Genomic DNA, 27,379 nt, shown 5'->3' on the forward strand with positions numbered 1-27,379 from the left:
TTTGTATTTATTTTCTGAAAATGAGAAAGTCAAAATAAAAAAAATAAAACAATGCATTGCTTTTAGACCTCAAATAATGCAAATAAAACATGTTTATAATAATTTAAAAACAACAATTCTAATGTTTTAACTCAGGAAGATTTCAGAACTCAATATTTTGTGAAATAACCATAATTTTTAATCACAGCTTTCATGCGTCTTGGCATTCTTTCATCCAATCTTTCTCAAGCTTTTGGGTGACCTTATGCCACTCCTTGCTCAAAAATATAAGCAGTTCTTTGTTTGATGGCTTGTGAACCTTTCCTCACTCAAGACTTCTCTTTTCAGCTCCTTTTGGCATGGTTAAATTTTTTTTTTTTCATTCCTATTTTTTTGGGGATATTACTAGCACTTGTTTTGCCATCCAGCTTGTTCTATTGCAAGAGGATTGTGAAGACCATAGCAATGTTTTTTTTATACTTTCCCTTGTTAAATAAGATTTGGTGCAGGTCATCACCTAATCAGAAGCACATTAAGGCTGCTTTCACACATCCGGTTTTTCCTGTGCGGCATAATCCGGCACTTTGCAGCAAAACCGCAACCGTTTTTTTTTTTTTTGCCGCCAGTTGCGTTTTTTTGCATAGACTTACATTTGTGCCATATTGTGCCGCATGGGCTTGCGTTTGGTCCGGTGTTTGCCGCATGCGGCAGATTTAGCCGATGCGGCGGCCGGATGGAACGTTGCCTGGCACGTTTTTTTGTCCGGCAAAAAAAATGCATCGCGCCGCATCCGGCCGATGTGGCACGATTTGCAATGCATGCCTATGGACGCCGCATGCGGCGTCCTGCGGCAAACACCGCATCCGGCCGCCGCATGCTTTTTTTCCACTGTGCATGCTCAGTAGCCTGCCACAAGCTGCAAAAACTGGACGGGCCGCATGTGAAAAACTTATGGAAAGGATGCGGTTTTGTCGCCGCATCCGTTGCATAGGTTTTAGAGCCGGATTGGCCAGCTCTGCTAAAACCGGATGTGTGAAAAGCAGCCTAAGGGCTCATTCACATGACCTTTCCGTTTGTCCTGGTCAGTTCCTGATTTTTTTGTGGACCCACGGACAGGACCATCTTTTTTATGTCTTTTGTGTAGGATCGGATGACACACAGAAGAACTTCCGTGTGCATCCGATCCTACAAAATAACACATCAGATGCCGTATGTCCGTTCCGTTGTTATGGAACATTTCCTATTCTGTTCCGTGATAATGGACCGTGACTCATTACAAGTCAATAGGCCCGCAAAATCCCTGGAAGCCATACGGAAGCACTTCCGTGTGACCTCCGGTGGGTGCCCGTGCAGTCTGTGTCCCACTCCAGCCCCGCGGCTGGCCGCACTGCAGTGTGTCAGTGTCTGCCCGCACTGTAGTGTCAGCAGCTTCTCATACTGCAGTGCAGGCAGCCGCGGGGATGACGAGCACTGCTGTCAGGAGGTTAGATGAGATCATTACCTGCTGTGACGATCTCCTGCACTCGTGACATCAGCGCAGTCACTGCCTTCTATGCCCGCTGCGTTCTCACGTCACGTCTCGCGGGCGGCTCGAGACTGTCACTAGCGGTGATGTCACGGGCTTCCGCGATTCTTTGCTGAGAACGCGGCGGGCATAGAAGGCAGTCACAGCGCTGACGTCAGGAGTGCAGGAGATCGTCGCAGCAGGTAATGATCTCATCTAACCTCCTGACAGCAGCGCTCGTCATCCCCTGCAGTGACCTGGGCTGACCTACTGATGTTAGTTCAGGTCACTGCACTGCTCTCCCAGCCACTGGGGAACATTCTGTTCTTCATTGACTAGGACAGTGACTATGGTATGGATCGTCATGGGACCCCCTTATTGGATTACGCCGGACCCGGATTTGATTGTTCTTTTCAATAAATGGGTGAAAGAGGGAATGGTTTGGGGAGTGTTTTTTCAAATAAAACTTTTTTGTTGTCAATTTTTTTTAATTATTCACCGGGTTGTGATGTCGGGTATCTGATAGACGCGTGACATCACTAACCTCAGGGCTTGATGCCAGGTGACATTACACATCTGGTATCAACCCTATATATTACCCCGTTTGCCACGGCACCAGGGCAATGGGATAAGTTGGGGCGAAGTGCCAGGATTGGCACGTCTCATGGATGCGCCACTTCTGGGGCAGCTGTAGCCTGCTATTTTTAGGCTGGGGAGTGTCCAATAACAGTGGACCTCCCTAGTCTGAGAATACCAGACTACAGCTGTCTGCTTTACCTTGGCTAGTGATCCAGTTTGGGGGGAACTGTTACGGGGGGCTGTCTGATAATAAAACCTAAAGGAATGTCAGACAGTCAGGGTCCACCGTGCAAAGACTCTGCTGCAGACTATGGCAGAGGATAAGGGGTATATAAGTGTGCTACTGTAAAAAATAATAGCACAAGTGCAGAGTGCAATACCTCTGTTAAACTCACAGAGGAATATAATTAGAAAATAAAGCAATTCCTCCCTTACTTGGAGGGTGTGGGGAATGGTCTCTGTTAAAGATCACAGAGACAAAAGCAGCGAGTGGGAAATGGCACCTACCTAGGTCCGTTCCTCTAGTGGTGCCAGGAGACGGACAGCAGCGTAAGCCGCACAAAGCTCCTACCTGCGTTCGCTCCACGAGTGTGCGAGGACACGAACCACTAGATATGGCACCTGCCTAGGTCCGCTCTTCTAGTGGTGCAAAAGAGACGGACAGCAGCGTAAGCCGCACAAATCTCCTACCTCTGTTCGCTCCCCTAGTGTGCGAGGATACGAACAACTGCCAGACGCAGTATAAGGAACGTTACCCTAGCGGCAACGTCCACCTATGAGTAGAATCACAAGGCCCAGCCGGACCATGTGCCTCAGGCACCTGCCTATGTCCGCTCCACTAAGAGGTAAGGATACGGATTGCAGCCGAAGCTGTAAGGTATAAGAACGCTACCCTGCCTCACTTAACATAGACAGAGAGATGCCTAGAGGGACGTGCACAGGGCGTCTACCCTCATGCATGAACCAAGAGGACTAAGCGCCGGGCGGCGTGCGTCAGGGTCTTATATAGACTCTGTGCCTCATCCAAGATGGAGGACACCAGAGCCAATCCGCTGCCAGAATGACTGCAATGACGTCACGCTGGCCTATCACTGAGCAAAGCGTCACAAGCACATGACCAGCAACCAATCTGCATAGAAGGTGTCAGAGACATGTGACCACGTGTCACAAGCACATGACCAGTGACCAATCAGCTTAGAAGGTGTCAGAGACATGTGACCTCGTGTCAGCGATGATGTCACCCGCACATGTGCAATGGCTCCAAGATAGGACTTGGTCTCCAGCGCTTGCACATGTGCAGTAGCAAGAATTCCGGACATAATCTCCAGAGCCACAGCAACCGTAACAGTACCTCCCCCTCAAGGGCCCCCCTCCCGGCAACGCAGGTAATCGGCAACTAAGTCGGGAGCATGGACAGCCTCCTCAGGCTCCCAAGAGCGATGTTCTGGGCCATAGCCCTCCCAATCTATCAAGAAGAACCTGCGCCCTCTAACCATCTTAGAACCAACTATGGCTCGTACCTCATAGCTAGAGCGAGAGGAATCAGAGGCAGGAGAGTGCATTTCACGAGCGTGAGGTAAAATAGCCGGCTTTAGCAGTGAAACATGGAATTTGTCATGGATCCTAAGATGAACGGGTAACTTCAATTGGTAGACTACAGGAGTTACCTGTCGAAGAACCTCATAAGGACCCAGGAAGCGAGGAGCAAATTTGACAGAGCTCACTCTAAGTCTCACGTGTTTTGCAGAGAGCCACACAAAATCCCCTGGAGAAAAGACAGGAGCCGGGCGACGAAACCGATCGGACACAGTCTTCATACGGTCCTTAGCTGCTTGGATCAACTCTTGAGTCGGATCCCAAACCTCTCTGGCATTAGTTGCTCAGTCGGCCACAAGAGGAGAAGGTGCAGCAGCGGGAAACGGTACCGGTACCCTAAGGTGTTGCCCATTATTGAGTACGAATGGTGTCTGCCCAGTGGCCTCAGCCAGCAAATTGTTAAGGGCAAATTCTGCCCAGGGTAGGAGGGAGGACCAGTTATCGTGGTTCTCAGCAACAAAGTGTCGAAGGTATATAATCATGGATTGATTGGTACGCTCAACCAAACCATTGGTCTCCGGATGGTATGCCGAAGAGAGATTCAACTCAATTTGCAGAAGGCTACAAAGATCTCGCCAGAAACGGGAAGCAAATTGCGGGCCTCTATCACAAATGATACGATCTGGCATCCCGTTAAGCCTAAAGACATGCTTGAGGAATAGTTTGGCTAGTACCCTGGAAGATGGGATTCTTGCTAACGGTACGAGATGAACCATCCGGGAGAAATCGTCCGTAATGACCCACACAAATCGATGTCCCTGTGAACACGGAAGATCACCCACAAAGTCCATGCCTACCACCTCCCATGGTCTATCTGGCACTGGCAAAAGATGCAAGAGCCCAGCCGGTCTCTGCCGTAATGGACGGTTGCGAGCACACGAGTAGCAGGAACCGACATATCTCTTGATGTGGCTGGCTAAGTGTGGCCACCAATACCACCTCTCCAGTAATTCTCGTGTCCGCTTAAAACCAAAATGCCCACCCACCTTTGAGGTGTGGGCCCACGACAGTATATCATTCTGTCGATCAGGCGGCACAAAGGTCTTGCCCGGTGGGATTTGGTCTAACGTCACAGGGGAGAGCGTATGAAAAACCCTGGAGGGAAGGATAAGACGAGGTTCGTCAACCTCTTCCTGGGTAGAAACCATAGAGCGAGACAGAGCGTCTGCCTTGTTATTCTTACTCCCAGACAGATAGTTGATGGAGAAGTGAAAGCGGGAGAAAAACAAGGACCAGCGGGCTTGGTGAGGATTCAGACGCTTAGCGGTTTGTAAGTACGTCAGATTCTTATGGTCTGTATAGACCTGGAAAGGATGTTTCGCTCCTTCCAGCAAGTGACGCCACTCCTCCAAAGCTAATCTCAGGGCGAGCAGTTCCCTATCCCCAATGGTATAGTTTCTCTCTGCCGGTGAAAAGGTTTTAGCAAAGAAGAAACACGGCCTTTTTCTACCTGCACCGTTCTTTTGATACAAGACCGCACCAGCACCCACTGAAGAGGCATCAACCTCCAAGAGGAAGGGCTTATTCTCATCGGGTCTTTGAAGAACGGGAGCAGTTGAAAAGTGTCTTTTTACTGTCTCAAAAGCCTGGGATGTCTCAGTAGACCAGACTTTTGGATTAGCGCCTTTCTTAGTCAAGGCCACCAAAGGGGCCACCAAAGTAGAGAAATGGGGTATGAACTGCCTGTAATAATTTTTGAATCCTAAGAAGCGTTGCACCGCCTTCAAGGAATGAGGTTCGGACCATTCCAGGACAGCAGAGAGCTTCGCAGGATCCATAGCCAGACCCTCTTGTGAGATAATGTAGCCCAAAAAAGGCAAGGATGACTGCTCGAATACACAACATTTTTCGAGTTTAGCAAACAAAGAGTGCTTCCTTAAACGGGAAAGGACACGAACGACATCCTGACGATGAGTCTCCAGATAAGGAGAAAAAATCAGGATGTCGTCCAGATACACCACGACGGAGGATAACAGTAAATCCCTGAACACATCGTTTACGAAGTCCTGAAATACTGCAGGTGCATTACATAAACCAAAAGGAATGACGAGGTATTCATAGTGACCGTCTCAGGTGTTAAAAGCGGTCTTCCATTCGTCACCCTCTCGAATTCGTACCAAGTTATACGCACCCCGTAGATCCAACTTCATAAAAACCTGAGCTCCCCTCAGTCTGTCAAAGAGCTCCGAAATTAAAGGTAACGGGTATTTGTTCTTTTGTGATTGCGTTGAGACCCCTGTAATCTATGCAGGGACGCAAATCACCCTCTTTCTTCCAAACAAAGAAAAACCCAGCTCCCGCGGGAGAGACAGACTTAAAAATGAACCCCTTCTCTAAACTCTCTCTTATATAGGTTGACATGGCCTTCGACTCAGGTATCGACAGGGGGTAAACCCTGCCCTTAGGTGGAACCGAACCTGGGATAAGGTCTATGGCACAGTCATACGGCCTATGGGGTGGAAGAACCTCAGCACCCTGTTTGGAGAACACGTCAGCGAAATCCAAATAGGGTGTAGGTTTGGGAGAGAGATCAGTTGATGCAACCGCAACGACAACGACCTTAGGTGGTAAGGGAAGACATCGGGACTGACATTTCGAACCCCAACTAATAATGCTGTCGGACTCCCAGTCAATGTGAGGAGCATGAGTCTGAAGCCATGGGAGACCCAGAAGGACGTCGTCTATTCCCTCAGGCAAAACAAGAAAAGAAATCTCCTCTATGTGACCCTGAGGCAGGGAAAGGCGCAAGGGAACTGTCCTCAATGTAATGGAGTCAGACAACATAGTCCCATTAACAACACGGACAGGAATAGGCGCCTCTAACATGATAGAGGGAATATTGTGTCTTTTTACAAATCTTGAGGACACAAAAGTCCCGTCAGCTCCGGAATGCACAAAAGCCATAATAGGCCATGTATTCTCAGAGAATGAGAGCTGACCTGGGATACTACACTTAGAGGGTGCAGAAGACGTCTCTAGTAACCCCCCTCTAATGGTTACTAGGCCTGGGAGTTTCCCTGACGACTAGAACACTTGTTGGCATAGTGCCCAGCCTGACGACATACGTAACATATAGGAGGACCAGACTTGCATAGTCTGGAGGACGTATGACCTAACTCCATAGGAGTGGGAGATGTTTCAGATGCTGAGGAAGATGGTAGTGGACCCTCAACAACTGGAATAGCCCGATGCTTAGGGCATGAGGAAGAGACCTCGAGTCTACGTTCCCTATGGCGTACGTCGATCCTCGTTGCTACTTTGATCAAGTCCTCCAGAGAAGCAGGGACCTCACGAGTAGCAAGGGCATCCTTGACATAGCCTGCCAACCCTCTCCAGAAGATAGGAATCCACACCTTCTCTTGCCAATCTAGTTCTGCCACCAGAGTTCTAAAAGCAATGGCATAAGAACTAGTGGATAACGAACCCTGAGATAGATCTAACAGTCTCAGGGCCGCATCATGGGTAACCTGCGGACCCATGAATACCGCCTTAAGAGCATCAAGAAAGTCTTGATGTCTCAGAGTAACCACATCAGAGCGCTCCCATAAGGGAGTCGCCCATTCTAAGGCTTTGTCCTGAAGTAAGGAGATGATAAAGCCTACTCTGGACCTCTCCATAGAGAAGCGAGAAGAGTTGACCTCTAGGTGTATCTGACACTGACTAATGAAACCATGACATGATCTGGCATCGCCAGAATATCTGTTTGGCAGAGCAAGTCGAGGATCATGTGCAGATGTCACCATGGTCTGAGGTTTATCCTCTATACTCTTGAGCCGCGACTCAAGTACTTGTATGTAACGGTGTAACTGCTGATATTCTGCCATAACTGCCAGACCCTTGGCTCAGTCCTAATGTTACGGGGGGCTGTCTGATAATAAAACCTAAAGGAATGTCAGACAGTCGGGGTCCACCGTGCAAAGACTCTGCTGCAGACTATGGCAGAGGATAAGGGGTATATAAGTGTTCCACTGTAAAAAATAATAGCACTAGTGCAGAGTGCAATACCTCTGTTAAACTCACAGAGGAATATAATTAGAAAATAAAGCAATTCTTCCCTTACTTGGAGGGTGTGTGGAATGGTCTCTGTTAAAGATCACAGAGACAAAAGCAGTGAGTGGGAAATGGCACCTACCTAGGTCCGTTCCTCTAGTGGTGCCAGGAGACGGACAGCAGCGTAAGCCGCACAAAGCTCCTACCTGCGTTCGCTCCACTAGTGTGCGAGGACACGAACCACTAGATATGGCACCTGCCTAGGTCCGCTCTTCTAGTGGTGCAAAAGAGACGGACAGCAGCGTAAGCCGCACAAAGCTCCTACCTGCGTTCGCTCCACTAGTGTGCGAGGACACGAACCACTAGATATGGCACCTGCCTAGGTCCGCTCTTCTAGTGGTGCAAAAGAGATGGACAGCAGCATAAGTCGCACAAAGCTCCTACCTCTGTTCGTATCCTCGCACACTAGGGGAGCGAACAACTGCCAGACGCAGTATAAGGAACGTTACCCTAGCGGCAACGTCCACCTACGAGTAGAATCACAAGGCCCAGCCGGACCATGTGCCTCAGGCACCTGCCTATGTCCGCTCCACTAAGAGGTAAGAATATGGACTGCAGCCGAAGCTGTAAGGTATAAGAACGCTACTCTGCCGGTAGCGCTCACCTAACATAGACAGAGAGATGCCTAGAGGGACGTGCACAGGGCGTCTACCCTCATGCATGAACCAAGAGGACTGAGCGCCGGGCGGCGTGCGTCAGGGTCTTATATATACTCTGTGCCTCTTCCAAGATGTAGGACACCAGAGCCAATCCGCTGCCAGAATGACAGCAATGACGTCACGCTGGCCTATCACTGAGCAAAGCGTCACAAGCACATGACCAGCGACCAATCGGCATAGAAGGTGTCAGAGACATGTGACCACGTGTCACAAGCACATGACCAGTGACCAATCAGCTTAGAAGGTGTCAGAGACATGTGACCTCGTGTCAGCGATGATGTCACCCGCACATGTGCAATGGCTCCAAGATAGGACTTAGTCTCCAGCGCTTGCACATGTGCAGTAGCAAGAAATCCGGACATAATCTCCAGAGCCACAGCAACCGTAACAGGAACTCCGTGTTTTTTTTGTTTTAAATTATTTATTTAATTTAAAATAACAGCGTGGGGTGCCCTCTTTTTTGGATTACCAGCCAAGGTGAAGCTGCCAGCTGTGGTTTGCAGGATGCAGCCGTTTGCTTTACCCTAGCTGACTACAAAAGATAGGGGGGACCCCTCGTCATTTTTTTTTTTAAATTATTTCTTTATTTTTTGGCTAAATACAAGGGTAACTACCCTTTAGTGCCACATGAAAGTCACAAAAGGGTGCCAGCTTAGAATATGCAGGAGGGTGAGACATTATATATGTCTTTCTCATCTATCTATCTATCTATCTATCTATACCTCTAATCATTCATTCATTCATTCATTTATTCATTCCTCTGTCTCTGTCTCTATATCTATCCATCTCTATATCTACTCATCTATTTATCTTTCTTGCTGCTTCCATTTTTTGCGGTCCGCAAAAAAACCTGGAAGGCACACGGATGACACACGGACCGTATACGGAACGGAACGAATGTCACACGGATGCCACACTGATGCATCCGTGAAAAAAACAGACCGAGGTTCACTCTGGTTGTAATTCAACTGACAGTGCAATGGAATGGCTGTCAGACTTGTAGAGAAGCTGATTTTTTTTTTTAAAACTGTGCAGTGGTCTCTTAATTTTTGCCAGAGCAGTGTGTGTGTGTGTGTGTGTGTGCACGTGTGTGTGCACGAGTATGTGTATGTGTATGTGTGTATATATAATATATACGTACGCACGCGCGTATATATATTCGCTGTGTGTGTATATGTATGTATGCATGTGTATATATATTATATATACCCATATACACATATGTATATATCTCTTTGTTCACCACAATGTAAGATGACAGCACAGTCCTTGAAATGCGTAGTGCATTAAAATTATTATTCCTTTATTTATGGTCTGCAGTGCCCTGTTAAACACAGATTTCTCTGTTAGCTCCAGAAGCAGTCATTGACACACTCCACAAGGAGGGTGAGCCACGAAAGGTCATTGCTAAAGAAGCTGGCTGTTCATAGATTGCTGTATCCAAGCAAATTAATTGGAAGTTGAGTGGAAGGAAAAAGAGTGGTAGAAAAAGGTGCAAGAGCAACCGGGATACTGCAGCCTTGATATGGTTGTTAAGAAATGGACATTTAAAAATTTGGGGGAGAGTCACAAGGAGTGAACAGCTAATGGAGTCAGTGCTTCAAGAGCCACCACACACAGCTGTATCCAGGACGTGGGCTACAACTGTCGCATTCTTTGTTTCAAGCCACTCATGACAAATAGGCAATGCAAGAAGTGTCTTACCTGGGCCAAGGAGAAAAAGAACTGGACTGTTGATCCATGGTCCAAGGTTTTGTTTTCAGATGAAAGTAAATGTTGCATTTCATTTGGAAATCAAGGTCCCAAAGTCTGGAGGAAGAGTGGAGAGGCACACAATCCAAGCTGCTTTCATCGTCTAGTATGAAGTTTCATCAATTAATGATAGTTTGGGGAGCCATATCATCTGCTGGTGTAGTTCCACTGTGTGTTACCAAGACCAAAGTCAGCACAGCCGTCCACCAGGAACTTTTAGAGGACTTCATACTTCCCTCTGCTGACAAGCTTTTTGGATATTGAAATTTCATTTTCCAGCAGGACTTGGCACCTGTCTAGACTAGACTGCCAAAAATACCAGTACCTGGTTTAATAACTACAGTATCACTGTGTTTCATCGGCCAGCAAACTCGCCTGACCTAAACCCCATATAGAGTCCATGGGGAATGGTCAAGAGGAAGATGAGAGACACCAGGCCCACAATGCAGACGAGCTGAAGGCTGCTATCAAAGCAATATGAGCTTCCATAACACCTCAACAGTGCCACAGGCTGATCGCCTCCATGCCACGCCGCATTGATCCAATAATTTATGAAAATGGAGCCCCGACCAAGTATTGCTTGCATTTACTATACATACTTTTCAGTAGGCTAACATTTTTGAGTTTAAAATCATTTTTTAATTTGGTCTTCTATAATTTTCAAATTTTCTGAGTTAATGACTTTTGAGTTTTCATTGGGTGTAAGCCATAATCATCAACATTAACAAAAATAAACTCTTGAAATAGATCACTCGGTTTGTAATGACTCTATATAATATATGTTTCCCTTTTTGTATTGAATTACTGAAATAAATTAACTTTTTGATGATATTCTAATTTTTGAGATGCACCTGTATGCCAATGCTCAATACATTCTAGTGCCCGTATATTCTTCCCATATCTTGCTTTTTGAGACTTGTACCTGTAAATTAAGTGGGTTCTCCTCGCTACAGTAATGCCAAATGTGTAGACGTCAACTGCGGTTTAGGCACACTGAAGGCAGGGGGCATTTGAAATTGGAAGTGCAGGTGCCATTGGATTTCTTTTGGGAGGAGCCATGTCTTTTTTACCCATCCTTTGTTCTAGTAGTAACATGGAAACTCCCTATATTTCTGTTTTTTGTTGCTTAAGCTGAAACTTTAATTGGTGACATTTTGGAAACATAAATCTTCGAAATGCTTGATCCAGATGAGACCCTCGATGGATCCGATCACTAATAAAGCAGCAGAGTGACTCTGGACTGTGTGTGGCCTCCGTTTGTTGCGTTTGTCTTTTCAGTGGTGCAGAAAACTGTGGCCAACTGTGCCTCTGCGTATGACTAAAAAAAAAGACTCCATCGGATCATTGGCCAGTGTCTCCTTCCGCCTATTTATACTGAATCTTTTGTTGTGGGTGTGCTCTGAATCATATATTTCAGATATTTACATGTAAGTGCTCAGCTTGGAGCGTAGGATAAATGAGCCGCACCTTTATTTCCATCTTTGGGAGGCAGAATGAGCAATTCAAAAGGAGTTGAAGAATTTTGTTTTTTAAATGAACATACTTTGAGTCTTATAATTCTTCTACCGATGTCATGTGAGGGCTTGTTTTTTGCAGGGTGAGTTGAAATTTTTATCAATACTATTTAGAGGTGCAAACCTTTTTTTTTTGTTTATTTTTCTTACTTTCTATTCTGTTTTTGGGAGGCAGCATGAACAAAAACAACAATTCAGGATTTTTTTTCCTCTGTGTGGTAAAAATGATAAGACAACTTTATTCTTCTGATCAGTATGATTTCAGTCATGCAAAATTTACTCTACTTACGAATAGGTAGGGATATTTGTCTTTTGGGTGAAATTTCCGGATGATCCAAAAATGCACTCTAACCTTTTCAGGGAAACTTAATGTGATTCTGTAAACTTTTAAATGCACATGTCCAGCTGTTCAATGTTTCAGTACTTTTTGCACAACTTGCTGTTGATTAACAAGGAGCTTAATGATAACACCCACAACAGGTGTTTGATACTTGAATCACCCAATACATTTTGGGGTTTAATTGGTATTGAGACAGTCCACCTCATCATGCTGTTCACATTTTGACATTGAGATGGTGACAGACGGAAGTGGCCACTGAGCTTAGGCGGTCATAAAGTGTCATCAGAAGATTGCAACAGAGATACCAAGAGACTGGAAGAGTCACAGAAAGGCATAGAAGTGGAAATCCTTTGGCCACGTGCTACTGATGACTGCGTCATTGTGAACAATGCCCCCCAGAACCAAATGATGAATGCCACACAATTCCTGGCATACTTAAGGGAGGTGAGAGGTGTGTCATATTATTTTAAACTAATTACATCAATGTGGTGTGCATGCTAGACAACCTGCAAGGGTACCTGACCACACCACCAGGCACAGGCATCAGTCTTGCTGGACGGGGGACTCAGTGCTGTTCACTGATGAAATTCGATTCACATGGAGGAGAAATGATGGTCATAAATGATGTTGGAGATGTCAAGAAGGGCTATGAATCAGCCGCTGTTGTCCCCAGACGAGCCTTTGGTGGTTGTGGTATTACAATGTGGGCAGATGTTAAATACAAAAAGAGTAAGGCCATGTTACAAAATTATACACCGAGGAAACACCAATTGGTGTCCCTCGGGAATGTACAAACTTCAAATAGCATAATAGAAACGAGGAGCAAAGGAAGAATATGTACCAATAATTGTTCAAGACAGTAATGGAATTATATCATTTATTATGAAAATACAAAAGACATAAACACAGTGAAGTGTATGAGTTACATAGAGAATGCAATAAAAATTTCACTGGGTTAAGAACAGGGGTAACAATATACCATGTTAGAAACAAAAATGGTAATCACCCCCCACCAGAAAGGATAATTCACAAAGTGATGTAGTAGACAAAAAGCAATAACAGTGGGGCTTGCTGTAGATGAGTGGGACTACAATCAAAATTAATAGAGAAACAGACGAATAGCTATACCATAATTATAAGTCATGAAAGCGGATGAAAATGGCCTAGGATGCAGATGCAGAGTATAACAAATTTAAAGTGCATGGGGCAAAAGTATTAAGAAATTATATGCTGAGGGGGACAGGAAAACAAGCAATCCAGTCCCTGCCACTTGCAAGACCCTTGCTGGAATAACAGAGTACAGAATCACAAATGGTTAATATGTGCTTTATATAAGGCATGTGTGGAAAGAACCACATAAAGGTTCATAGGATGTAGGTTGCAACTGGCATGCCCAAATTCCCTCCCTAACCATTCCTATATAACGCTATTCACTAATATGAATTTTTAAAAAATCTATTTATAAACCTCGCTGTGCTTTATGCTAATTAGGCATGTGACTAGTCACAAGGGCGTTAGTTCCCCTGACTAATTGACCCTTTTTCCATGTTATCATGCCCGCCAGCTCTTGGAAATCTCACGCCTGCGCCCAGCTTATTTCGGCCATATTAATATGCTTTTGAAGCCGGGTGTACGCTTCCCAGCTTCATTAGCCGCATTGGGCATGACTGGAAGTTCGGAAGACCTGTACGAAAGCCGCGGCAATAAGATGAGGAGTACAAAGACAAGTGTGTGTTGCCTACTGTCAAGCATGGTGGTGGGAGTATCATGGTTTGGGGCTGCATGACTGCTGCTAGTTGTGGCGAGCTACAAGTCATTGAAGTAACCATGAATGCCACCATGTACTGTGGCAGGCCTCTGATCTTATGTTGGGACAATAAAACTGTCAAAAAGAAAAAATGAACCCGCTCACCAATATCAGATGTTCGGAGAGACCACTGTGTCCACACGGAGAAAGCCCAGCCAGAGCCAGCATGATCCAAGAAATAGGACAATATATCCAGTTGAGAGGCCAAGTAAAAAAAACTTCTTTATTCCAAAATTTAAAAAAAATAAAATAAAAATAGTTAGCAGAAGACAGTATACATGGCACCGACAGATAACCTTGGGTGACAATCCAACGTGTTTCAACAAGAAAGTATGTCTTAGTCATGGATAAAGGTATATCTCAGCACACACCTTATAAATGTTAGTAGCAGATCTAAAATCCCATCAGCTCACAAGTTAATTAGACCAGCTTGTATCAACATGTGTGTTAAATTACTACCACATGTTATGCTAATACAAGCTTGTCATTGCTGAACATAGTAAAACAATGGATAAAACCCCCACCATTTTAAGGTACAAAAACCTGTGAGAAAAAATACAGGATTAATTATGTCTGTTTTAATGTTTTATTTATTGATACAAGTTTAGCATAACATATTTAACAATACATACAATCAAGTTTAAGATCGTTTCGAATAATCAAATAACATTTGGCTCATCCCACTATAATCGAGTCCCATCGATACAGATACACTTGGAGCTGAACATAGTGTAAAAACATTCAATAGGGTGGTGGGTTAATCAGAGTAACATCATTAACTTGTTATCTAAATTGTAATGTATCTATTTTACAAAATTAATACAAAAGGAGTTGTGAGGTAAGGGTTGACGGCTGAGATCAAAGAAAGCAACTATTTAACTCAGGAGATTCAGCCCTTAGAAAACATAAAATTAGTGAATCAAGGAATTAGATAAGAAGTAGGAGAAAAAAGAAGAGGATAAAGGGTTGGGAGTAGGTGGTCTGGGATCCATTCATCTAATATTTAGTGTGTTAAATGCTCGTAGTTCGTAATGCAAGTAGTTCGTCGCTTCTTGTGGCGATGAGTGTCTCGTAGGCCTCTGTTCTGTCTCCTTTTGCCGGAGTACTTCATGTGCCCCCCTCTCTGCCATAATTGCTAGGAAACAGGGTTTAGTCCTATAGACTTGCCAACCTTTCCAGACTCGTGTGAAAGAGGGCATATTCTGCTGTGTAAGAGCTGAGAGCTCTTCTGCATAATATAATTGATCAATTTTCAGCAGGAGTTGCGCAAGGTGGGTGTCTTTGTTGTGCGCCACAGTTGAGCTATAAGAAGCTTACAGGCCGAGCCCACAAATGTCACCAGTTTCGAGTTGGTCCTATCTTTAGGCCACATCGGGAGATTTAAAAGGATTTGTCTCGGGTCCAGATGTACCGCTTTGCTTGTGAGTTCAGATAGTAGTTGGGACATAATCTTTCAAAAGGGTTGTAAAATTGGGCATGTCCACCACATGTGAAAATAAGACCCTCTGGCCCCCTCGCATCTCCAACATTGGTCTGAGGAGGAGGTGCTCCAGGTGTTATATAATGTGGGAACAATGTACCATCTCGCAACCACTTTAAAAGAATTCTCCTGAACTCTAACACAGCATGATGGCCCATGCGATGCTTCGTATATTTGGTTCACTTGTGCTTCAGTGAATGTAATATTCAAATCTCTCTCCCACCCCAGCAGATATGCTCTTTTCATCTTCAGTTTTTTAGTGAGTAGGGTGTTGTATAAATGCGATAGTTTTTGGGTGTCTTTGTTTGCGCACAAAAGGATTCAAAGGTAGTTAGGGGCCTATCGAGACAAGATTGTGTCAGTAACGGTTGGATCTCTTGTTTTATCTTCATGTAGTGAAGAAAGGTAAGTTTGGTAAGGAGAGGGATCTTACACATGTCTTGTTTAGAAACCAAAGAGCCTTCGATCACTAGTTCTGTCACAGGGACTTTTGCGTTACTTAGACAGTTGGTTTTTGCCGAGTTCGCCAGGTTTATACTGAATATCAGTTTTAGGTTTCAGGTTTATCCAGAATATCAGAGACTTGGGTTAAGGGGGAGATAAGTGGGGCCAAGATCTCACTATTTTTATTCCAATTCTTTAATAGTGTTTTTGTTAGTTCATTGGAGTAAGTTCTTCTGTCTTTGTGATGAGAAGGTGAGAATAATAAGGCTCGTAGTGGGGTAGGGGACAGATATTCCTCCACCGTCGTCCATAATTTATTCTGCGGGCATCTTATCCAGTCTACTGCTCTAGAGAGAATAGCCGCTTGATAATATATGGAGATATTAGGCAGTCCCATTCCCCATTTAGATCTTGGGAGGATCAGTGTACGAAAACTAATTCTTGGTTTATGTTTGCTTTGCATAATTGGATATTAGAGAGTTGCTTTTGGAGAGGAATGACTTGGGAACTGGTATGGGTAACATGTGGAAAAAATAGATACATTTTGGTAGTATGATACTTTTTATTAAGTTTTTCCTACCTATTCTTGACAGAAATGGCGCTTTCCAAGAGGATATTTTTGCAGTAATTTTGGGAAGGAGAGGTTTGTAGTTTAGATTAAACAAGGACTTGAAGGTTTTGCTAATTTTGATGCCTAGATATGTAATATGGCTTTTTGGCCACTGGAAAGGGAATGACATTTGGAGAGATTTGATGATAGTATTCGGGACATTTAAACCTAGCGCTTCTGACTTGGATAAATTAATTTTAAAGTTAGACCAACGACCATAGTTCTCCAAGATTTTCATGAAGGCAGGGAAACCCCTTTCCGGTCGGGACATCACTACCAGCAAGTCATCTGCAAAGGCAGTAGACTTATGATGTGTTCCCTGTAGTTTAATCCCCTCAATTTCCTGGTCCTGTTGGATGGAGCTTAAAAGTGGGTCCATTACCATAACAAAAAGAAGAGGGGATAAGGGGCATCCCTGCCTTTTTCCATTTTTAATGGCTAAGGAATCAGTGAAAGTATTATTTACCTTGATCCTAGCTGTGGGGTATGTGTACATCTGCATTATTGCTCTTATTATATCGGGGGGGGGAAATGGAAAGTCTTTAGTGTTTCCTGCAAGAAGGTACAGTCTACCCTGTCAAATGCCTTCTCGGCGTCCGTTCCCAAAAGCACCAGAGGAAGATTATGTGCTCTGGCATAATGCATTAAGTTCAATAGACGTAGCGCGTTGTCTTTGCCCTCTCTTCCTCTAACGAATCCGGATTGATCCGGTGAAACGAGGTCAGGAAGGACAACCGCCAAACTCGGTTGGCAATTAAACTAGCATAAATTTTTAAATCCACGTTCAGGAGTGAAATGGGTCTATAACTTCCACAACACTCCGGGTCTTTCCCTTCCTTATATATTAATGATATATGAGCTTCCAGGGCTTGTTTAGGAATAGGATCACCGAGAAGTAGTGCATTACAAGTCATTAAGAGATGGTCTCCCAGGATATCGAAAAATGTTTTGTAATATACCAGAGGAAGGCCATCTGGACCCGGGGCTCTCCCCACTGGACTTTTTGACAGGATAGACTGAACCTCATCGCGAGTGAATGGTTTCGATAGGGATTATTGTTGTAAAGTGGAGAGTTTCGGAAGGTTAAACTTGGCTAGATAATTGTGTATGTCACACTTCCTCTTATCCCCTTCTGTCGCTGTTTCGTCTGGTCGAATTTGGTATAGGTCTTGTGAGGTAGCGCGGTCGGCTGCGCAGCAGAAGACACGGGATCCAGGCATCAAGGTTCACAGCACATGGTGTTTAATGTCCAAACAAAAATCCACAGCAATATACATGTCTCTCCAGCAGAGAACTCAGGGAGTAGTGATCACTCCCTCACACCCGGCACACCTGCCCCTCGTTCCTGTTTCCATTTAACCCTTCCTTCAGCCTGTAGGGAAACAGCATTAACCCTAGAGTGGATTTACTTTCTATCATGGAGTGAGCACAACCGGGGCGAGACATACCGTCCGTCATAGATAACCCCGGTCACAGTCTCACATACCCCCCCCCTCAGTTCAAGCGTGCGGGGTTGAACTCCCGCCATCAAACACGGGCCGCGGGACAAGGCATCGGCGTTGCCCTGCAACCCACCGGCCCGGTGTTCAACCGTAAACCGGAAGTTCTGCAGAGAAAGGAACCACCGGGTAACCCGGGCATTCCGTTCCTTGGCGGACCTCATCCAGACCAGTGGAGAGTGATCCGTCACCAAGCGAAACTGCCGTCCCAGCAGGTAATAGCGTAGGGACTCCAAGGCCCACTTGATCGCCAGGCACTCCTTCTCCACTACGCTATAATTCCGCTCGGGAGGGGTGAGCTTCCTACTTAAGAAGGTGACGGGGTGTTCCTCCCCCTGAACCACCTGAGACAACACCGCCCCCAGGCCGACCTCCGAGGCGTCAGTCTGTACTATGAACTCCTTCCGGAAATCAGGGTGTACGAGAACGGGCTGTCCGCACAGGACCCCCTTCAGGGCCCGGAAGGAGTCCTCGGCCTGCGGAGTCCAGCGCACCATGACGGACTTCTTGCCTTTGAGAAGGTCCGTCAAGGGGGCTGATAGTCCCGCAAAATCCTTTACAAACCTCCTGTAGTACCCCACGATACCCAGGAAGGCCCTAACCTGCTTCGTGGTCAGGGGTCTAGGCCGCTTCTGGATCGCCTCAACCTTGTTAATTTGGGGCTTAATCACTCCTTGGCCTATCACGTAGCCCAAGTAGCGGGCTTCCGTGAGTCCCAACGCACATTTCTTGGGATTGGCTGTCAATCCGGCTGTTCGAAGCGCGTCCACCACCGCTTGTACCTGTTCCAAGTGGGTCTGCCAATCGGAGCCGTAAATAATGATGTCATCAAGGTACGCTGATGCATACGCCTGGTGGGGTTCCAGCACCAAGTCCATCAACCTCTGGAACGTGGCCGGAGCGCCATGTAACCCAAAAGGCAAGACAACATAGTGGAAGAGACCCTCCGGTGTAACAAAAGCGGTTTTCTCCTTGGCGGACTCCGTTAGTGGCACCTGCCAGTACCCCTTGGTCAGGTCGAGCGTGGTAAAATATCGCGCCTGTCCCAGCCTATCAATCAGCTCATCCACCCGGGGCATGGGGTAGAGATCGAACTTGGATATTTCGTTCAATCTCCTAAAGTCATTGCAGAACCTTAAGGAGCCATCGGGCTTTGGTATTAGGACAATCGGACTAGCCCATTCACTCCGGGATTTTTCGATGACCCCCAGGCGTAACATTGTCTTTACTTCCTCCGATATGGCTTGTCGTCGAGCCTCCGGTACCCGGTATGACTTCAGGCGTACCTTCAGGTGGGGCTCGGTGACAATATCATGTCGTATCAGACTGGTCCTACCGGGCAGCTCGGAGAAGACATCGGTGTTCTGCTGAACCAACCGTCTGGCCTCTCGCCTCTGTTGCTTGGTGAGGGCTTCTCCGATCCTTACTTCCGGTTCGTCCTCTCCGGAGGTCGCTGAAGCCGGGAGTGAACGACCCGAAGAGGAGGGAGATGGGGGAAACTCAACCATCAGGCTTTCCCGTTCCTGCCACGGTTTTAATAGGTTGACATGGTATATTTGTTCAGGTTTCCGCCTACCGGGCTGCAATACTTTATAGTTGACCACCCCGACTCTTTCCTTTATCTCGTAGGGGCCTTGCCACTGAGCCAGGAATTTACTCTCCACCGTGGGGATTAATACCAACACCCGATCCCCGGGTTTAAAGGTCCGCACGGTGGCTTGTCTGTTGTAGCGGCCGCTTTGCGCGGCCTGAGCCTCCTGTAAATGCTCCTTCACAATTGGCATGACCGCGCTTATGCGGTTCTGCATTCCTAAAATGTGTTCAATCACACTTTTATGGGGGGTGGGCTCTTGCTCCCATGTTTCCTTTGCCAGGTCCAACAATCCCCGGGGATGTCGCCCGTATAACAATTCAAAAGGCGAAAACCCCGTGGATGCCTGTGGCACCTCTCGGATGGCAAACATCAAATAGGGAAGCATCATATCCCAGTCCTTCCCGTCTTTGGAGATCACCCTTTTTAGCATGGTTTTCAGGGTTTTATTGAATCGTTCTACTAACCCATCCGTCTGAGGATGATACACAGACGTACGCAACTGCTTGATCTGGAGTAGCCGGCATAGTTCTTTGGTCACTTTAGACATGAATGTGGTCCCCTGATCCGTAAGGATCTCCTTGGGCAACCCCACCCGGCAGAACACAGAAAACAACTCCCGAGCTATAAGCTTCGCCGCAGTATGTCTGAGAGGTATCGCCTCTGGATACCGGGTGGCATAGTCAACGATCACTAGGATGTGTTGGTGCCCTCGAGCAGACTTTACGAGGGGCCCCACCAGATCCATCCCTATCCGTTCAAAAGGGACTTCTATAATGGGTAACGGCACCAACGGACTGCGAAAGTGGGCCAGTGGTGCGGTAAGCTGACACTCCGGGCAGGTTTCGCAGAACCGTTTTACCTCCCCAAAGACCCCGGGCCAATAGAACCTTTGCAATATTCGCTCCTGCGTTTTCTTGACCCCTAGGTGGCCACTCATCAGATGTTTATGAGCCAAGTCGAGGACCCGCCAGCGATACGGCTGTGGCACCACCAACTGCTCCACCCCCACGCCCCGTATTTCATCTACCCGGTAGAGTAAATCCTGTTTAAGAGCGAAATGGGGGTACCTTACCTGGGCACCGGGCAGCTGGGCCACCCCGTCAATTACTAACACCCTATTCCGGGCATGTATTAACGTAGGGTCCTGGAGTTGGGCTGTCCCAAACGCATCCGGGGATGCCTCCAAGTCCGGGATGGGCTCGACCGTCTCAGCCTCCCCTGCCAATACCTCTAGGGGCGTCCTATCGGGTTCACATTCTGTCCCTATCATGGGGACCCCTACGGCAGGTGTCCCGGATTCAGGATTGTAGGGCTCAGGCCCCGGACTGACCAATATCGGAGGGGACCTAGGGGTTCCCTTCCATAAAGTCCAAAAATAGGGAAGATCCCGTCCTAGGATCACGTCATAAGGAAGAGTGTTAAGCAGTCCCACCTCATGTTGCACCTGACCGCAAGGTGCTGTGATGGTGACAATCCCCGTGGGATAGTCTCGGCGGTCCCCATGTATGCAAACCACCCCCACGGTACGTCCTGTGGCCTTTACTTTAGCCCTCAAGGTGGATCGCACAAGGGTCACTAAGCTTCCGGAATCCAACAATCCTGTAACCGGACATCCATTCACCTGTATTTGGCACAAGTGGGGCTCAGTCTCTGGGGGAACCAGGTCAGCGGTACACACCACCTGAGCATACATTGAACCCCGCCGGGTAACCCCACAATCCATGGGCTCCGTGGTCAGGGGACACTGGGCTTCCATATGTCCCACCCGCTGGCACCGCCAACATCTAATAGGGAAGGAAACCCCCTTGACAAGTTGTCGTTTAGGGTACATGGCCTTCCGGACCTCAGGAACGGCGGGCGCGGCCTCAGCCGGGATGGTAGCGGACTCCTGTACCGGTGTCGGCGGTGGGTCCTTGGCCCTAGGCTTGGAGGGGCCGGACCGACGGGCGGTACGCAAAGTCTCAGTGTCCCGTATCAAGTCCTGCGTAGCCACATGCCGCTCTACCAGGGACACTAATTGGTCCAGGGTACGCGGGTCACCCTGTCCTACCCACCGTTGAACGGTGACGGGTAAAGTGCGCACAAAACGATCCACTACTACCCTTTCCACCATTTGCGCCGGGCTCAGAGTGTCAGGCTGCAACCACTTTTTTACAAGATGTAATAAGTCATAGGCCTGGGAGCGTACGGGTTTGGCTTCCTCATAGAACCACTGATTTACCCGCTGAGCCCGTACATAGGTATTCACCCCCAACCGAGCCAGTATTTCGGCTTTCAGGGTCACATAGTCAATGGCGTCCTCGGTACCGAGGTCCAGGTACGCTTTTTGGGGTTCCCCCGTCAGATAGGGCGACAATACCTCAGCCCACTGGGGGGTCGGCAGCTTTTCCCGCTCGGCCACCCGCTCAAACACTGCCAGGAACGCTTCCACATCATCCCCCGGGGTCATCTTTTGCAACGCTTGTCTCACCGCTTTCCGGACGCTGCCGTCGTCACCCGGTCCCGGGGTTGTTGCTGCCGGTCCGGCACGGATTGACTTGGCCAGGAGAACCATCTGTTCTTGGTGCCTTTTTTCCTGCAATTTCAAGGATTGCTGGTGCTGTTGCTGCTGTTGCTCCAACGTCTGGAGCAGGTGGGTATTCACCTGTTGTTGCTGTGCATTAGCCTCTTGTTGCTGTGCATTAGCTTGAGCCAAATGCCTTAGTATGTCCTCCATGGCGTCGCTGGGTTTGGGCCGTAGTATAGCTGCTTGAATCCAGGACATGTGCTACCGGATCACCAGAAAAGGAAGTTACACCTCACCGGGCTGGCATGCCCGCATTCTCCACCATATGTGAGGTAGCGCGGTCGGCTGCGCAGCAGAAGACACGGGATCCAGGCATCAAGGTTCACATCACACGGTGTTTAATGTCCAAACAAAAATCCACAGCAATATACATGTCTCTCCAGCAGAGAACTCAGGGAGTAGTGATCACTCCCTCACACCCGGCACACCTGCCCCTCGTTCCTGTTTCCATTTAACCCTTCCTTCAGCCTGTAGGGAAACAGCATTAACCCTAGAGTGGATTTACTTTCTATCATGGAGTGAGCACAACCGGGGCGAGACATACCGGCCGTCATAGATAACCCCGGTCACAGTCTCACAGTCTTTATAAAAACGTAGGAATTCTTTTGATATTTGAGAGTAATCCTGCATTTGTTGGCCTTGGGAAGTTTTAATTGTGTGTATATATGTGCGAGCTTGCCTTTTTTTAATCAGTTACATCATTAGTTTTGAGGCTTTATCCCCATGGAGGAACATGCGATTTTTCCAACTTAAAAATAGCTTGGCAAACTGTTTATTAAGCAAGTCTCTGAGAGCCACACGTCTGGCGGTCAATTGTTCCAACGTCTGTTGGGATAAAGATTTCTTATGTTGAGTTTCCAATGTGGTTATCTCTTCATATAAGTTTTGTAGATGTGCTCTCCTCTGCTTATTGAGATGTGATGAAATGGAAATCAATTCTCCCCGTATGACTGCTTTGTGCGCTTCCCACAATATTGGGGTTGTGATGTCCTGTGTCTTGTTCGCCACAAAGTAGTTACGAAGACATTCGGAGATACGTTTTCTATTGTTGTCAGAGGAGAGAATTGATTCATTTAATCTCCACGTACGGTGAAGCAGGTATGGCTTCGGAAGTGAGAAACTAGCCGAGACTAATGCATAGTCAGAGTAAGGTGTTGATTGAATTCCCATGTCCACGACATTCGGTAGTAGATATCTGGGCAGGAAAATGTAGTCTAGCCTGTGGTATGATTTGTGGGGATGGGAGAAGAAGGTAAAGTCTTTAGTTGTTGGGTGTTGGTAGCGCCAAATATCAATCAAGGCTAGGGAAAGGAGAGAGCTTTTGATCCGAGACAGGTCACGGAGAGAAATGTGCTCTTTTTTGCAGTGGAGTCTAATTTGGGTTCCAAGGCAAGGTTAAAATCCCCGCAGAGTATAGGGGTACCTTCCAGAAATGCACGAAATTTTTTGATCGCTGACAAAAGCCATCTTATCTGTTTGACATTTGGAATATATAGATTCCCTAAGGTCACCATTGATCCAGCTAATAAGCCTTTGATGACGATGTATCGACCTTCGGGATCTATGGCTATTTTGTGTGGCAGGAAAGGTATATTTTTAGCGAGGGCCACTGAAACCTCCCTGGAACCTCTCCTTGGGGAAGGTGCATGAAACCAGAGATTATAGTGTGATTTTTCGAAGCATGGAATTTTACCTTCTTGGAAGTGGGTTTGCTGTAAAAATATTATATCCACGTGTCTCTTGTGTAAGCTAGATAGTGTTTGAGACCTTGGTATAGGTGAGTTTAGCCCATGTTCATTGAGACTTATCACATTAAATACCTTATGATGTGACGACATAGTCATAGCTGCGGGTGTAAGAGCTAATTTTCAGGAGGATGAATGTACCAGACCTAGAACAAAGAAAGAAGAAACCAAGACAGAGAAAACCAAATGCATGGAAAGATTTGTAAGTGGAGTGAGGTAACGAACTCAATAATACCAACATTTTGAGATTCAAGAACAATATAAATGAGCATCAGTAGGGAGCAGTAAGTGTAATATCCCTATAATGACTTCACATCTTTATCATATGTGAACAGTAATAGCCAGTTATTGACCGGCACTTGGACCCCCTCAGCAGGGTTTGCTTTCTGAGTTCCTCAGAAGTTTCTTTGCCGCTTTGCGCCTGGATCTTTGGTTCTTTGGAGTGAGGGTATGCCATGGTGACGACTCAGGAAGCGGCTGTAGCGCGGACGTCGAGTGGTGTATTTCTAGTTCTGGATATTTCTCCATTGTGATCCTTAGATCTTCGCAGATACGTCTTATTTCTGCTGATGTTCTGCCTTGGTATTGTTTCCCTTTTGCTGTTATTGCGATGCCGAATGGGAACAGCCAGCGGTATGGAAATTGGTTTTGGCGTAACACTTCTGTAAGTGGTTTAAGTAAACGCCTCTTGGTTAGAGTGGTGGCGGCTAGGTCTTGGAATACTAAAATTTTCGACTCCTCATAGCTTATGGAATCAGCTTCCCTAGCTTTTTTGAGAACACGTTCTTTGATTCGTTAGTCCAAGAAACGGCAGATGACATCTCGAGGTGGTTCTCCCTGCTTGGGGCGGGGTCTCAATGACCTATGTGCTCTGACTAGTTCCACAGGAGGTGAGGGCTCAGACTCCAAAAGATCAGAGAATATAATTTGTAGGGCTGAGACTATGGCTTCGTTTGCTACTGACTCTGGAAGACCTTTTACTCTAAGGTTATTACGCCTTTCTCTGTTCTCATGATCCTCCAATATAGCATGGATTTGGTAGACACTTTCCGCTTGTTGGTGTAAACAGGAAATGACGGCATTAGAAGTGGTGGTAATTGAGGCATGAGAGGCTTCCAGAGTTTCCACTCTATGGCCTATGTGACCGATATTTTGTTTAATGCCTGAGAGTTCTTTTATCACTGGTTCCATGGCTTTAGTAAGAATACGTTCAATAAAGGATCTGGAGATGGGTAGATCTTTGTTTGCATTGTCTTCCTCTCTGTCACTATCTTCCTCTGCATCAAGGATATCTTTAGTAGTTAGTTTATGGGAAGCATGGGTCTCAGCTTCTGCTGTGGATGAGTGCTTCTTAACAAATTTATCAACGTCTGCCTGAGTAGTGATCGTGTAAAACTGTAAAGGGGAAACAAGCGCAATAGGGTCTTACCCGGTATGAGGGTGGACAGACAAGACAAAGAAGCACTCACCTGGTGAGGTTGTGCCAGTCACAACACCTTATGATAGCATGTGAGTGCCCGGTGGTTTAGCTGCAGCCCCGGGAGAGGAATTTTGTATCACACAGGTAGAAGAGAAAACCGGGTTTATGCCGCGCTAAAAACCACTGATGCGTGTAAATTAAAAGATTTCCTTTTTATTGGACAGTTCCTACGCGTTTCAGAGACATCCGTCTCCTTCCTCAGGAAAAGAAATAATCATGATTTCTTTTCCTGAGGAAGGGGACGGATGTCTCTGAAACGCGTAGGAACTGTCCAATAAAAAGGAAATCTTTTAATTTACATGCATCAGTGGTTTTTAGCGCGGCATAAACCCGGTCTTCTCTTCTACCTGTGTGAGTAGTGATCGTAGCTGGTCTAGATTTTTGGCTGGTCATTTTGTTGCCGATTTTAACCATTGTGAAGTCATGCACTTGTGCTATTTTTTCAGAGAGAAGAGATGGGTCTCACCTCACTGCCCCCTCTGTGCAGGGTGGAAGTTGATGCTTTACATGCTGTTTGGAGGGTGTTGTTAATAGGAATCCACCTTTATAACAGGAGAGGTATGTGGTAGATCCTAGGTGTAACTATACTCCTCCTCAGTATATGTTGGAATAACAGTTCCTCTGAATTGGGAGCACTTATTTTCACTCACAGTAGTGGGTAAGGGGTATAGATGTAGGATCAGTCTTATGGGAACAAGCTGCAGTTTACTTTTGTTATGTTAATAGGGTATGTTGTGGGCCTCAGACTGTTGGCCTCCTCAAATAGGTCTCAGCTGCAGGTCTTATTTCAGCTTTATGCTGAGTGATCCCTGAGCTTGTGGTATATAATCAGCCTGGGAATGAGCAGTAACAGGGGAAGGCAGCCCTTAAGACCTCTGGCTCTGGTTTTCTGTGAGGTGGGAGTCCGTTCCCAGGTGGGAGAGGGGGGTTTCGGAGCAGTGTAGTCACAGCTTCAGTCTCGGGTCCTCCGAGGGGGGGGGGGAAGGGGTCAGGGATCAGCACTCACCGTCAGCTTCCTTATCACAGACACCAATCGGCTTCCAGGCTCAGCGCTGCTTGCTGCTGCTTAGTCTGCAGTGCGGCCCAAGGACCACTAACCTGTTATCAGTGAAATCCACCCGGCCCACGCTCCTTGCTGCTCCAGCTGCCTGCTCGCTCCTGGATCAGGTAAGTGACGGCTCCTCTTCTGCTGATAGGGACCTGGAGTCTCTGTCACTCCAAGTGTGATCACCGCCGAGCCCTAGAGTCAGTCACCAACCTCCACAAGATGGCGTCGGGTCTCCTCTGGTCTCTCCCGCTCTCCAGCAGTAGCTGAGATTGTCGTCCCCTGCTGCTTCAGCTGGAGTTCTGGTGGAGCCTTTAGTCACCGGGGTACCCCTTCTGTGATTATATTGCTCCACTGGCCCTCTGTGGATGGGAATTTCCTTCCAGTCAGGGCCCTTGCGTCTCAGATTCAGTGAACTCGGGCCTCAAATGTGGGAAGGCGTTTGCAGGGTCCTAGAATAGTCCTTTTTCAATAATAGGGGTCCTAGAGGGTTTGTGGGGTCCCTCAGTAGCAGATGGGGGGGTTTTGGAGGATGTTTTGCCGGCTAGGAAGCAGGATGTTCTCGGATGTGAGAGAGCTCCTTCACATGCATCTGCTTCTGTCAGCGGCCATTTTGGACTCCCAAAATACAGGATTAATTATATTGTGTAATAAGGTCTTGTCTGACATTAAGACCGTGTGGTGTTCTAGTGCACATTTTAAAAATGCAAAAGGATTCATGAATGAGAACCCTTTTTTTTTTTTTGTCTCCCCTTTTAGGTGGTTTAAATACTTTTTCTATAGCTTTAAATTCTAACCCAGCAAGATTACCCTTGTGTACCAGAGAAAAATGTCTTGAGACCGCAGAAATTCAAACAATATTACTTTTTTTTCGCATCTGACTTGTGCCTTCTAATCAGGGCTATGAAGTCTGTAAGCCAAAACTCCCTCAACAACGAGTCCTCAGTCTCCCTGATTCCGACTCCAGCTCTTACTCCCTAATATAGTTGAAACCAGAAGTTTCTATCTGTTCTCTATAAAGACGCATCTGCATGTTTTTCTCACTATATGACATGAAATCAGAATAAACCTTTCACGTGTTAGGTCAATTAGGAACCAAAATTATTTGTTTGTCAAATACCAGAATAATGAGAGAA

General features: G+C 46.7%; 1 protein-coding gene across 2 annotated transcripts in view; it reads left to right on the plus strand.

Moving 5' to 3' along the window:
* The window catches only part of MTG1 (mitochondrial ribosome associated GTPase 1), a 1,022,130-nt gene that overhangs the window by 98,638 nt on the left and 896,113 nt on the right, over window positions 1-27,379 (plus strand). The gene's annotated exons all lie outside the window — the stretch shown is intronic.

This window comes from Anomaloglossus baeobatrachus, chromosome 5, assembly GCF_048569485.1.
Source record: "Anomaloglossus baeobatrachus isolate aAnoBae1 chromosome 5, aAnoBae1.hap1, whole genome shotgun sequence".
Classification (NCBI taxonomy): Eukaryota; Metazoa; Chordata; class Amphibia; order Anura; family Aromobatidae; genus Anomaloglossus; species Anomaloglossus baeobatrachus.